General features: G+C 38.5%; 1 protein-coding gene across 4 annotated transcripts in view; it reads right to left on the bottom strand.

The window, feature by feature from the left end:
* The window catches only part of CNTN1 (contactin 1), a 760,044-nt gene that overhangs the window by 129,947 nt on the left and 617,769 nt on the right, over positions 1-12,328 (bottom strand). The gene's annotated exons all lie outside the window — the stretch shown is intronic.

The raw sequence follows: 12,328 nt of genomic DNA, 5'->3' as shown, positions 1-12,328 counted from the left end.
AAAATAAAATTCGATACAGAAGGTAAGGCAGACATTGTGTATAATTTTTACAAGGAATTATATGCTAAAGATCATGTCATTGAAGATGAAGTTTTTAATTATTTAGAGGCTTCAAATTTACCACAAATAACAGAAGATCAACAGGCTACCATGGATGGACCAATAACAATGGAGGAACTCCTAATAACAATTAAAAAACAGAAAAGCAACAAGGCCACAGGCCCAGATGCCATACCTGCAGAATGGTACAAGATAGATAATGAAACAATAAGAAATCATATGTTAGAAACTTTTAATTTCTGTAGACTTGATGGAAAAATTCCTAAATCTTGGTCAGAATCACTGACAACCTTAATACATAAACAGGGTACAGAACCAGAAAAAATTAAAAATTATAGGCCTATATCACTATTAAATGTAGACTATAAGATTTTTATTGCCATTTATGCAGAGAGACTCAAAGGAGTTATAAATGGAATAATACACCAAGACCAAAATGGGTTTCTTCCAGGGAGACAAATTAAAAATAATATTAGAACTGTAATAAATATACTAGAGTACTATGAACAACACCCAGATAAGATGGCATCTTTAATGTTTTTGGATGCTCAAAAAGCCTTCGACAACGTTAATTGGATATTTATAAAAATGCAATTAAATAAAATGAGATTTGGCCCAAAATTTGTTAATCTAATAGATACCATATATTCAAAACAAACAACGAATATAATATTGAATAACAGTCAATTACCAATACTTGATATAAATAAGGGAGTTCGCCAAGGATGTCCTATATCACCATTGTTATTTATTATGACCCTTGAAACCTTATTAATTAAAATAAGAGCGGACCCCAGAATAAAAGGTTTAACCGTAGGAGATGAAATCTATAAACTCCAGGCCTTTGCAGATGATCTAATGTTTATAATTGAAGAACCGACTACAACAGTTCCTACTTTATTACAAACCATTGAACAATATGGAAACGTAGCAGGTTTAAAGATAAACAAAAACAAAACACATTACTTGACTAAAAATATGAACAAAACACTAGAAACTAAATTAGAAACTATTTCGGGAATAAAGACTGTAAAAAAGGTAAAATATTTAGGAATAAATTTAACAGCGAAAACAATAACATTAAAAAATGATAATTATATGAAATTGTTAGCAGAAATTAAAAAAGACTTAGCAACCTGGAACAATTTGAAAATATCTTTCTTAGGAAGAATTGCAACAATTAAGATGAATATTTTACCCAAGGTCTTATTTCTTTTTCAGACAATACCAATAAACCCAGGGGGTATCTTTTTAAAAACTTTAACCAACTTAGTTAAAAAATTTATATGGCAAGGTAAAAAAGCAAGGATAAAAATGAATTGCTTAGAAGATATCAAAGAAAGAGGAGGATTTGGCCTTCCAAATTGGAAATTATACTATCAGGCCGCCGCACTAACATGGCTTAGAGATTGGATAATCTTAGATAATAAAAGAACACTCGAACTAGAAGGACATGATTTAATGCTTGGATGGCACGCATTTTTATGGTATGATAAGGACAAAAACCATTCATACTTTAAAAGGCATACATTAAGGAAATACTTACTAGAAGTATGGAAAGATATAAAGAAGAATCATTTCTTAAGCATCCCAGATTGGTTAGCCCCCTTAGAAGCAATAACGCATCCAAAGTCTATAAAGGACAAGAAAATGACTCATAGATATAAAGAACTATTAAATGATCAGATGAAGCTTAAATCTAGAATTGAACTACAAGAAGAAGGGATAATAATAGATTGGTGGCACTATGCCCAGATCCGATCTAGATATCAGAAGGATAAAACTCTTTACATTTTTAATAAAAGTAAGAATTCTTTAACTACCTTAATAACCACTAACTCTACAAAAATGATAGGGAAAATATATAAACTACTTATTGCTCATAAAAATATAGAGTTGACTTTAAAAGATACTATGAAAAGATGGTGTAGAAATATTGGTAAGGAAATAGATATAGACACATGGGAGAAAGTCTGGATTAATAATTGGAAAATGACTAAATCAGTTTCCTTAAAAGAAAACCAAATCAAAATGTTCTATAGATGGCATCTTCCACCAAATAGGATAGCAAAAATGTTTCCTAAAACATCCCCAATATGTTGGAAATGTAAGAAGGATATAGGAACTTACTATCATCAATGGTGGACATGTAGCAAAGCAAAACTATATTGGAAGATGATTGAAAAAATATTAAAAGAAATAATAAAACAAGATATAGATAATACCCCGGAATTTTATCTATTAGGTGTCACAACCCAGATCTATAAGAAAGAAATTTTTTATTTAATCATACATATATTAACCGCGGCTAGAATAATATATGCGCAAAACTGGAAAGGGGAGGAAATCCCCAAGGAAGAAGAGGTTATAGCTAAGATATTAGACTGCGCTGAAATGGATATGATGACAAGAAGATTAAACGATCAAGAGGATACTAAATTTTATGAAACATGGAATAACGTTTACAAATGGATAGATAAGAAAAAATAAGATATATTTTTAGTGGTTGTTTTTTCTTTCTCTTTATTCTGTATTAGTTTTTATCTAGATGATAACAATAGTAATATTAGTTTAAAAGGATTTTTTGATGATTATGATATAGCTATGTATGTATAAGTATAAACAATATATTAAGATTTTTGAAGTATAATAGTTGAATTTAGTCTTACTGTTTAGATTGAAGGTTTAACACTATTTTATTATAGTAATTAGGATTATATTAAAGGTATCTTTCCTTTCTGGTAACTATGTTATACTAACCTTAATACCCACATTAAGATTTGTAAACTTCAACCCAAATTTATTAATCTTTTCTTTTTTTTTTATAATAGTTAACACATATGTATTCTTTTTCTATATTTGAATTTATACTTTCATAAGAAGCGGGGGAAATACACCCCCACTTTATGTTCATTGTTTGTTTGTATTTGTTTGTCTTTTTATGAAAAATAATAAAAAAATTGGAAAAAAAAAAAAAAAAGAAACAAAACTGTTCTACACTATACCATGATGGTCATGTATCAGCAGGCATTATAATAGAGAAAGGTGAGGTGAAAGAAACAATGTCCCAGAAGGTGGAGAAACGGTATATGTACCCCATTATGAGCATATACCAAAATAATGGCTTATTCAGTGGCCTATATTTCCAAGTGTTGTTTTGATTAAAGCCCAGAGAATATAATATATAATAGGTAACAGATCTCACACTCATGAATAAGATACAAGGAATAGTAGGATGATAGTAGTACTATCAAGAATATAAGGTGATATTGCCTTACAATATCAACAGGTGAATATTGTGTATTAGAAAAGACATTAATGAAATCCTATTTACCATAGCGATTTTGGCGGATAAAAATGGAGGAAATACAGAAATCTGTAGCATAAAATAGAGTAGCCATAAATATACATATAGATATTGATCAAAATGGGACATGAGGGCAAGGACTTTGAAAAAGTTTTGCAAGTAGTGATAAGGCACAAGTATTCGCAGTTAGGAGTAGAATCATACATTTATAATCAACAATGCCGCATCTAGTGACATATGGAACACCTTAACCTCTTGGTTGCCAGACTCATTTGTAGGAATCATTGTAACCATTGTATTAAGTTTTGTAACCTGTATCTGTATCAAATGTGCGCCGGTTTGCATTACCTGCATTACCTGCTGGAAGGCCAGCTGGAATAAAGATGAATATCCCCTCAAATAGGGAGGTCTGCATTATGATGCAGGACATATAGATGTTATAAAAATTTGGAATATTTATAAAAATTAAGAGAGGGGAAATTGTAAGAAACGTATAGGGCCTAGGCATAAAATCACTCTTCTAACGTACTGAACTTCCAAATCTTGGTTTGAGGAATAGCAGGCCTTGACAGGAAGGGATTGCAAAACAGGAGGGAACATGTTTGGATATGAAATTCTTAGGAACGATGTCCATGATGCATTAAGGACGAGGTGACCCAATACTCCAAGCCAAGCAACAATCAAGGATAACATGATAAAGTGAGTTAGTTAGTTTCTAAGAACTATGATGAAATATGGTGGAATAACAGAAAAACAACTCCATATATGGACGGACAATGGAGAAAGAAGGGGTGTAAACAAGACCTATATAAGATGAGTCTTGTAGTTGGGTACTTTACCTTCAAAGGCACACGGGTATCCTTCCCGTGACCTCTCCAGGTCCCTGTATGATCCTGCCAGTCAAATGTGTTCTATGTTTTCTATATCTTTCTATGTTTTATATTATGTTGTTAATAAAGACTTTTGCTTTTATTCTCTTGGTCTGGGGAATTTTTCTAACAGTTATAGACTTTTATTTTTTATTAAAGAAGCCTTTTGGACAGGGAAAAAGAAAAAAATAGCTTTGATAAAACAAACAAGCTTTGTATAATGCCCTTTATTTCTAACATTCTTGATATTTAATTTATTCAAATGTTGTGGGATTCTTTCCCTCCCTCCTTCCTTCCTTCTTTTTATTCTTTCTTTTTAGCTCTCTTTTTTCCCTCTTGAGATCCATTAATCCAAAAACCATTAATCATTAGAATTTTCAATAAATATTTTAATAAAGAAAACTTATCATTTGTCAGAACAAATATATAGTTATAGTGTAGGACACAGACCTATTTAGCATACCAAAAATAATTCTTTAACAGGTAAAAACATATATTTTAACTTAGATAAAAGGCTAGTGAGATGTTTAAATTATAGAGAGTAAAAAAATTCTGGTCATCCTATGAAGCAGAATTGTGAAGATTCATAACAGATTTTTTTTTTAAAAAACACATCTGAACACAATCTACAAAAGTTCATTTAGTGATTGTTCAAAGCTATATCACTGAAAAAAGTGATTTATGACCATTTTTCAAACTTATGACCACTGCAACATCCCCATGATTAAAATTCAGATGCTTGGCAACTGGTTTGTATTTATGATAGTTGCAGTGTCCCAGGATCATGTGATTCCCTTTTGCGACCTTCTGACAAGCAATGTCAATGGGGAAGCCAGATTCACTTAACAATCATGTTACTAATTTTAACAACTGCAATGATTCATTTCACAAATAGGGCAAGAGAAGTCATAAAATGCGGCAAAACTCACTTAACAACCATCTCATTTAGTAATGGAAATTTTGTGCTCAATTGTTGTTCTAACTTGAGGACTTCCTATAGATACTACAGTGCATATCCCTGGTGTGTGTTACTCATTCAAAAGAAGTCAAGTAGCTGTGCATACACAAACCTTCCCACTGCCTGAAAAATGGAATGACAGAAAGATATTTTCATGGAGAGGTTTACTATACATTAGATATTACTTTGAAATATTAGAAAACACTTTAAATTTTGATAGTTTGTTCTCCATAGTGAGTGGAACTAGTCTCCAAGGATGGGAATAACACCAGCCATAGCCAATAAGAACTGAGCCTGAAAACATATAAATAGGGGTCCTCATGGGTCACATCCCCTCTTTTTGGCTCAGTCCCTAGCCATAGGATGCATGCATTGCTCTCATTCTTCAAGGCTAGCCAGTTTCTGAGTTGAATTTTTTTCTTCAAATTCACCTGTGAGTCGATGACAGCTGTCAAACCATGAAATATTTATTGAATTTTATTTTTATTTATTTATTTTATTTATTAGATTTGTATGCCGCTCCTCTCTGTAGACTCTCCTTTCACCCTACTTTGGGTTTGGATGTCAGTTCTTTAATCATTCCTTCGAAAACTCGAGGGGAGAGAGATTCTTTACACATCTGGTTCCAGATATGGCTTCATCAAGTCGCAGGAGTCAAATGCTCGTGTGGCCATCTACTTCTCCCTCCAGCTGGGTCCTCCATGGCCTAATAGCTGGATCAAAATAGTTTTTCTGTTACCGAGCTTGAACGATTAGGCCTATTTTTGCCATTGCTTGCTTTTTAAGTCGTGAGAGAATACAAAGTGGTCTGGTCAGATTTGTTTATTAGAAATCCACAGCTTGCAACAAAGAAAACATTTTGTAGCAACATGTAACAACATGCGGCTCGAGTTTCCCTTTTTTGAAGGGCTCCGGTTTTGGGAGACGCGGCTTTGACAGCTGTTTGCACTTTCCCACGCGCTGCTTAACCAATTATTTTAAACTTTCTACAAATAGGTTACTTGAATAATGATTGACACCCCCGTAACCATGGATACAGAAGACTTATCTCCATGCAGTTTCCTGAAGCTGCTGAGATTGTCGGAGCTGACAGGGCCTCAATCTGACAGGAATCAGCTTTTTTGTGGCCATTTTGAATAAATTATAGTGCCAGTGGCCATTTTGAATAAATTATTGTGCCAGTGGCCATTTTGAATAAATTATTGTGCCAGTGGCCATTTTGAATAAATTATTGTGCCAGTGGCCATTTTGAATAAATTATTGTGCCAGTGGCCATTTTGAATAAATTATTGTGCCAGTGGCCATTTTGAATAAATTATTGTGCCAGTGGCCATTTTGCATTCATTAACTTGCCACTGGCCATTTTTTATCTCATTATAATATATTAATATCATTAGAGTTGACAGCTGAGTTCCAGTGGAGCAGAGAAGCAGCCACACAGCTATTCATTGCTGATAAGACACTGACATAATGGCTGAGAGGGTTTCTAAACCCTGCAAAGCCAAGAACAAGATTGCCTCACGCCAGGAAGAGGAAGCAGAGGCTTCCTCATCCCCTGCGCACCTAACCTTTGGCATCTTCATGCAGAAATCATTCTCCTATCAGAGACCAGCTATCAGCAGTCACAGAACGCTCCAAGGTGGCTAGGGCATCCTCGGGGGGGGGGGGGGGGGAAGCAAGGACTGTGTCTCAAGCCCAGCCCCCCCAAGGACAAATTACAGCAGAAACCCAAAGAAGGTTCAAGGGCTCCTCTTAGTAAAGGTCAAACTTTGTCAGTCAGCAAGCCACATTCATCAAGGGCATCTGACACTATGTCCTTAGATAATGTTGATCTAAGATTAGCAGATGCAGATGTGTGGGAGGTGTCCCACCCCCTCACTGTTCCACCCACCAACTTGGAACACAGGCCTGCATCAAATACAGACAATGTCATTAATACTCCTGAATTTCAGGAACGCAGGGCTATGGCTGGGGATTCCACCACTCCCCAAATTTGCCCTGGCCATTCTAATGTATATGGTTAGCCCTCCAATTCCACCTATGTACATAGCCTCAATGACCACCACCCCACTCCTCTCCCAGGGACTCCCTTGCTGACCCCTCTGACCAAGAAGAATATCAGCACTCAAAGATAGGGAGGTTGGGGACATAGAATTGTCAGAAGATGAAGATACTGAACCAGAGCCTCCCAATACGTCAGGGTTCTTTCAGCCAGGTTTTAAAAAATCTTTACCAAGCAAAGCAACAGCAACTTGGCTTCTATACCTGTTGACCCATCCAAGGGTACACTGCAGGTAGATTGTCTGTTTGAGGCTGCTGATTCCCAGACAGAGATTGTTCCAGCCCTAAGAGACTCTATCATGAAACAATGGGAAGTTCCAGCTGCAGATCTCCTCCCAAATGCTTTAGATAAAAAATTCTTTAATGTAGCATCGCACCTGACACAACACCTGTCGGTTTCAGCAATCAGTGCTCCTGTGCTGACTCTCTTCTCTAATGCTCATATGCCAGGAGATTCTGAGGAACTGCTTAAGCCAAAGGACCGTAAAACTGAGACTGTGCTACAAAGATCATATTAGGCTCGGTTTGGGCAGTTAAAGCATCAGTTACAGACTCCTTTTTTGTAGAATGTCCATCAAGTGGCTGCGTACATTGCAACAACATATTCCTGTCTCTGACACCACAGTGCAACAAGACTAAATTGATAGCAGCAGCCCAATTTACATCCAATGCAACTCTGCACATTGCCAGATTCTCTGTCAGAGCTATGGGCTCCACCATCATAGCCTGGAGGATGCACTGGCTGCACTCCTGGCAAACTGATGTCTGCCACAAATTTATTTATTTATTTATTAGATTTTTATGCCGCCCCTCTCCGCAGACTGCGGAAAGGGGCAGCTTGGCTGCAGCACCCATCAAGGGTCAGATGTTATTTGGGTCATGACTTGATCCCATTGTCACTGAAACCAAGGACAAATGAAAGGTCTTCCCAATTGCTAACCGCGAAGTGGTCAATAGGGCATCTTCTTTCCCCAAATGTGGTTTTAGAAACTAAAGGTCAATATAGATCTTATCAGAAACAGCAAATGACAGACCCAGTTCTGAACCTTTCGAGGAGCTGGTGGACACCCCTTCTGCTGGAACCACTAGGCCCTCTGGGGAGCCTCCATTGAAGGTTGGTTGGCACTGTTTGCCAAGCATGAGACATTGTCAGCTGGTCTTGCCCTTGAGTTCCTCTCCCACCCCTCCCCCGGATTTCTTTGTATGGTGCTCCCGGTCCTCGAATTCCGCTAAGTGGGCTCTCATGGTGGATGCCATTTTGCACCTGTTAGACATCTGTGCCATCCAAAGGATGCCTGAGGACTACTCCATATTATTTGTCATACCAAATTCATCAGGGTGGTGGAGAGCCTTTCTCAATCTCAAGTGGCTAAATAAATTCATTGTATACCACAAGTTCAAAATGCATACCTTTCAGTCAATATTGGCAGGTATGGTCAAGGTGACTTCCTTTCCTCTATTGATTTGTTGGAGGCCTACCTCCATGTCCCCATTTTGCCAGAATATCGCAGATACCTCCGCTTTTCATATGCGGGGGAACATTATGAATATAGGCCTCTTCCCTTTTCACTATCATCAGCCAAGAGTATTCACGAAGATCCTAGATGCCCTAGCAGCCCATCTCAGAGCCATGCTATCTGGACAATATCCTCATCCAATCTTCCTCCATATGCCAAGTGGAGGAGGATGTCCAGGTAGTACTCAACACTCTCTCAGACACCACAGGTTCCTTGTGAACATGGGCAAGAGTCAACTCTCTTCAGCTACTAGACTGAGTCATTTAGGTGCCATGATTGACTCTCTGGAGTGCAAGGTGTACCTGTCCCAGGAGACGAGAGATGACCTATTGGAGTCTGTTGAGCGTGTTCTGAATCAAGGACTGATTCCTCTGTTGTCATCTTTCCTTGGCAAGATGATATCAGTCATTGCATTGTTCCCTGGGCTCACTTGCATTCCAGAGACTTCCAATGGTTTATGCTCACATTCCAGCGAGCGGGGCATAGCACCTCAAAGACCAAAGTGCAGATTCCTGCATCTGTTTGCATATTTTCAGTGTGGTGGAGATCCCATGCCATTAACTAGGGAACATGTATCCTGGAGCATCCAGGGTTACAGTCACCACTGACTCCAGCACCAGGGGTTGGAGTGCTCATGTTAGGGTTGAGGTTACCCAAGGCACTTAGTCTGTTGTGGAAACAGCTTTTTCCATCAATTTACTTGAACTCTGGGCGGTCTTCCTGGCCCTTCAGAGATTTCAATCCTTACTGTCTGGTCATCATGTATTAATTTTGATTGACAATGTGACAGGTAAAGCCCATATTAATAGGCAGGGTGGTACCATCTCTAAACAATTGATGGCGGAAGCCAAAGCATCGGGGCTATGGGCGGAGAAACATCTACTTTCCATCTCAGCAGAACATATTTCAGGAGTAGACAACACGACAGCCAATTGGTTAAGCCATCATGAGGTGAATCAAGGGGAATTGGGGCGTCCATCCTTCCCTTTTCCAACGTTTAGTGGAACATTATGGGAAACATGTCATGGACCTTTTTGCTACCCCACAAAAAGCCTAACTTCCTCAATTTCTGTCAGAGGGAATGGACACTCTCAGTTATAGCTGGCCTCTACTTTACGCGTTCCCTCCCCTTCCTCTCCTGCCTAAGGTGATCCGCAGAATACTGGATCTGGAAGCTGAGGTGATCCTGTTGGCCCCCCCACTGGCCGAGAAGGGCTTGGCTTGCAGATCTCAAGTCACTGTTAGTCATTCCACTGTGGCGGATCCTGCCAACAGAGTGGTCACTTGCTCAGAGGTCAGTGCAGCATCCTGAACCACGCTGGCTGCAACTGACTGCCTGGTGCTTGAGCGGCTCACTCTAAAGCATCGCCAGATAACATCATTGAAGTCATGTTGGTAGCTTGACAACCTTCCATGGAAAGGATCTACTCGGTGACATGGCAAGTTTTCAGGTTGTGGTGTCTCCAGGAGGACTGCTCGCCCATCGATCTGTCCATCATTGAGATCCCTCAGTTCCTGAGATAGGGGCTGGCTAAGGGTCTTTCACCAAACACCCTTTGATGCCAAGTGGCAGCTCTGGCCACAGTGCTCTCATGTCACTTGGTGGGCTCGGTGTCTCACCATCCACTCATTACTAGATTCCTTAAGGAGGCTGCTAACATCTGTCCACCAACAGTGCATAGATACCTGTTGTGGTTGGCTCTGGCCCAGCTCCTGCCCCAGGGAATGGGGAGGTGGATGCAGGGGAAACTTCAGTATGTCACAGGCCTGTGTTATTGCCAACAGAATCAGTTCAGAGTTCAGTTCAGAGATGAAGAAGAAGGTGGGAGTGACTCGGCAGAGGAGGGCTTGTCACACAGCCACGGCAGTCAATCTTCCTTATCTTCTATTGTTTCAGATGATGACATGTGGACCCACGCAAGCGCAGAATTATGCATAGAAGAGACCAAGTAAGAACATATTACAAGAAATAAGGGAGGCCACCTGTGTTTGGGTGGGGCTCCAGTAATTAGGGCTGCTGCTATAAATAGCAGCATGTGGGTTTGGCCATTGTGGAAGAATATCTATTGCAGTTTCGTCAGGAATCTTGTGTGCTGGACTTTGTTGCTTTTTCACGCCTTTGAAACCAAAGCAGAGCAGTGTGTGTGTGTGTCTCCCTTCGTTGGAAGAAGAAGGGATGTGAAGTTTCTCCACAGCTGCTGGCTAAGCACTTAATGACTGCTTAAGGGAAATTGTACAGACTACCTGGTTGTTTTGGGAAGAGTGCTCTTTGCAATACAAAAAGAGTGCTTAGTTTATTTTGACTTTTGTGATAAAGAACATTGTTTTGAATTTTCAAACGTGTGTGTGTCTGAAATTTGTATCCTTGAATTTTCGGGAGGCTCCTATCAGAGAGCCCGGCAGAACAGATACCCATCCTGCGACTTGGCAACCGTATTGAATGTTTATTTATTTATTTATTAGGGTTGAAAGGGACCTTGTAGGTCATCAAGTCCAAACCCCTGCTTAAGCAGGAAATCCTACAGCACCCCAGCCAAATGACAGTCCAATCTCCTCTTGAAAATGTCCAAAGTTGGGGAGTTCACAACCTCCATGGGCAGGCCGTTCCACTGGTTATTCGCTCTGACCGTCAGGAAGTTCTTCCTTATTTTTAGGTTGAATCTCTCCTTGGTCAGCGTGATTCCAGTATAAAAGAATACAGAATAAGTGTGGCACCAAGCACACTAGACAAGCTTTTGACCAGCCCTAAAAACAAAATCATCTCTAGAATCTAGAGCCATTTACTACAGTATGAAAGGAATGAAGATGTGGTCAAAGAACCCATGGTAGTATGGGAACAAAATATAGGGCATAACATCCATTTGGCAGATTGGGAACAGGCATGGAACAGAAACTTAAAGCTATCCATATCAGTATCATAATAAAGAAAATAATTATAAGATGTTATAGATGGCATTTGGCCCCAACCCAATTGGCAAAAACATATCCAAAATTAAAACCCAATTATTGGCAATGCAAAAAAACTAATGGCATCTTCTTTCACATGTGGTGGTTGTGTTCCAAGACAAAAAAAAAATGGAGTAAAATTCACAAATGGCTACAGGAGATAACAACAAAAAAATATACTGCGGTGTTATTCTTATTGGGAATTTTCAAAAATGAATATAGCAAAGGTAAAAAATACCTAATATTGCAGCTAGGATTACTTTCACCTAATTTTGGAAAAATACAGACAACCACCTCCCCAAAGGCAATAATTAACAAAACTTATGATTGTTCTAAAATGGATAAATTTACAATGGAACTAAGAGGCCAAAAAGAATCAGAATATTATGAGACATGGGAACAGTGGCACAAATGGATTGAACTAAGGAAAAAAACCAAGATGATTACAAGTAACTCGCAAAATAAGTTGTAAATATGTAAGTAAAAAGGTACAATATGTATATAAATAGAAATGAACAGTTATGTTAAAGCAATAAGGTTTGTACTGTGATGATATGCAGACATGAAATATTTTATGTAACAATGTAGAATTACTAAAAGTATAATCATA

Source organism: Erythrolamprus reginae, chromosome 6, assembly GCF_031021105.1.
Source record: "Erythrolamprus reginae isolate rEryReg1 chromosome 6, rEryReg1.hap1, whole genome shotgun sequence".
NCBI classification, from domain to species: Eukaryota; Metazoa; Chordata; class Lepidosauria; order Squamata; family Dipsadidae; genus Erythrolamprus; species Erythrolamprus reginae.
This window is presented reverse-complemented; position numbering and strand designations above follow the sequence as displayed.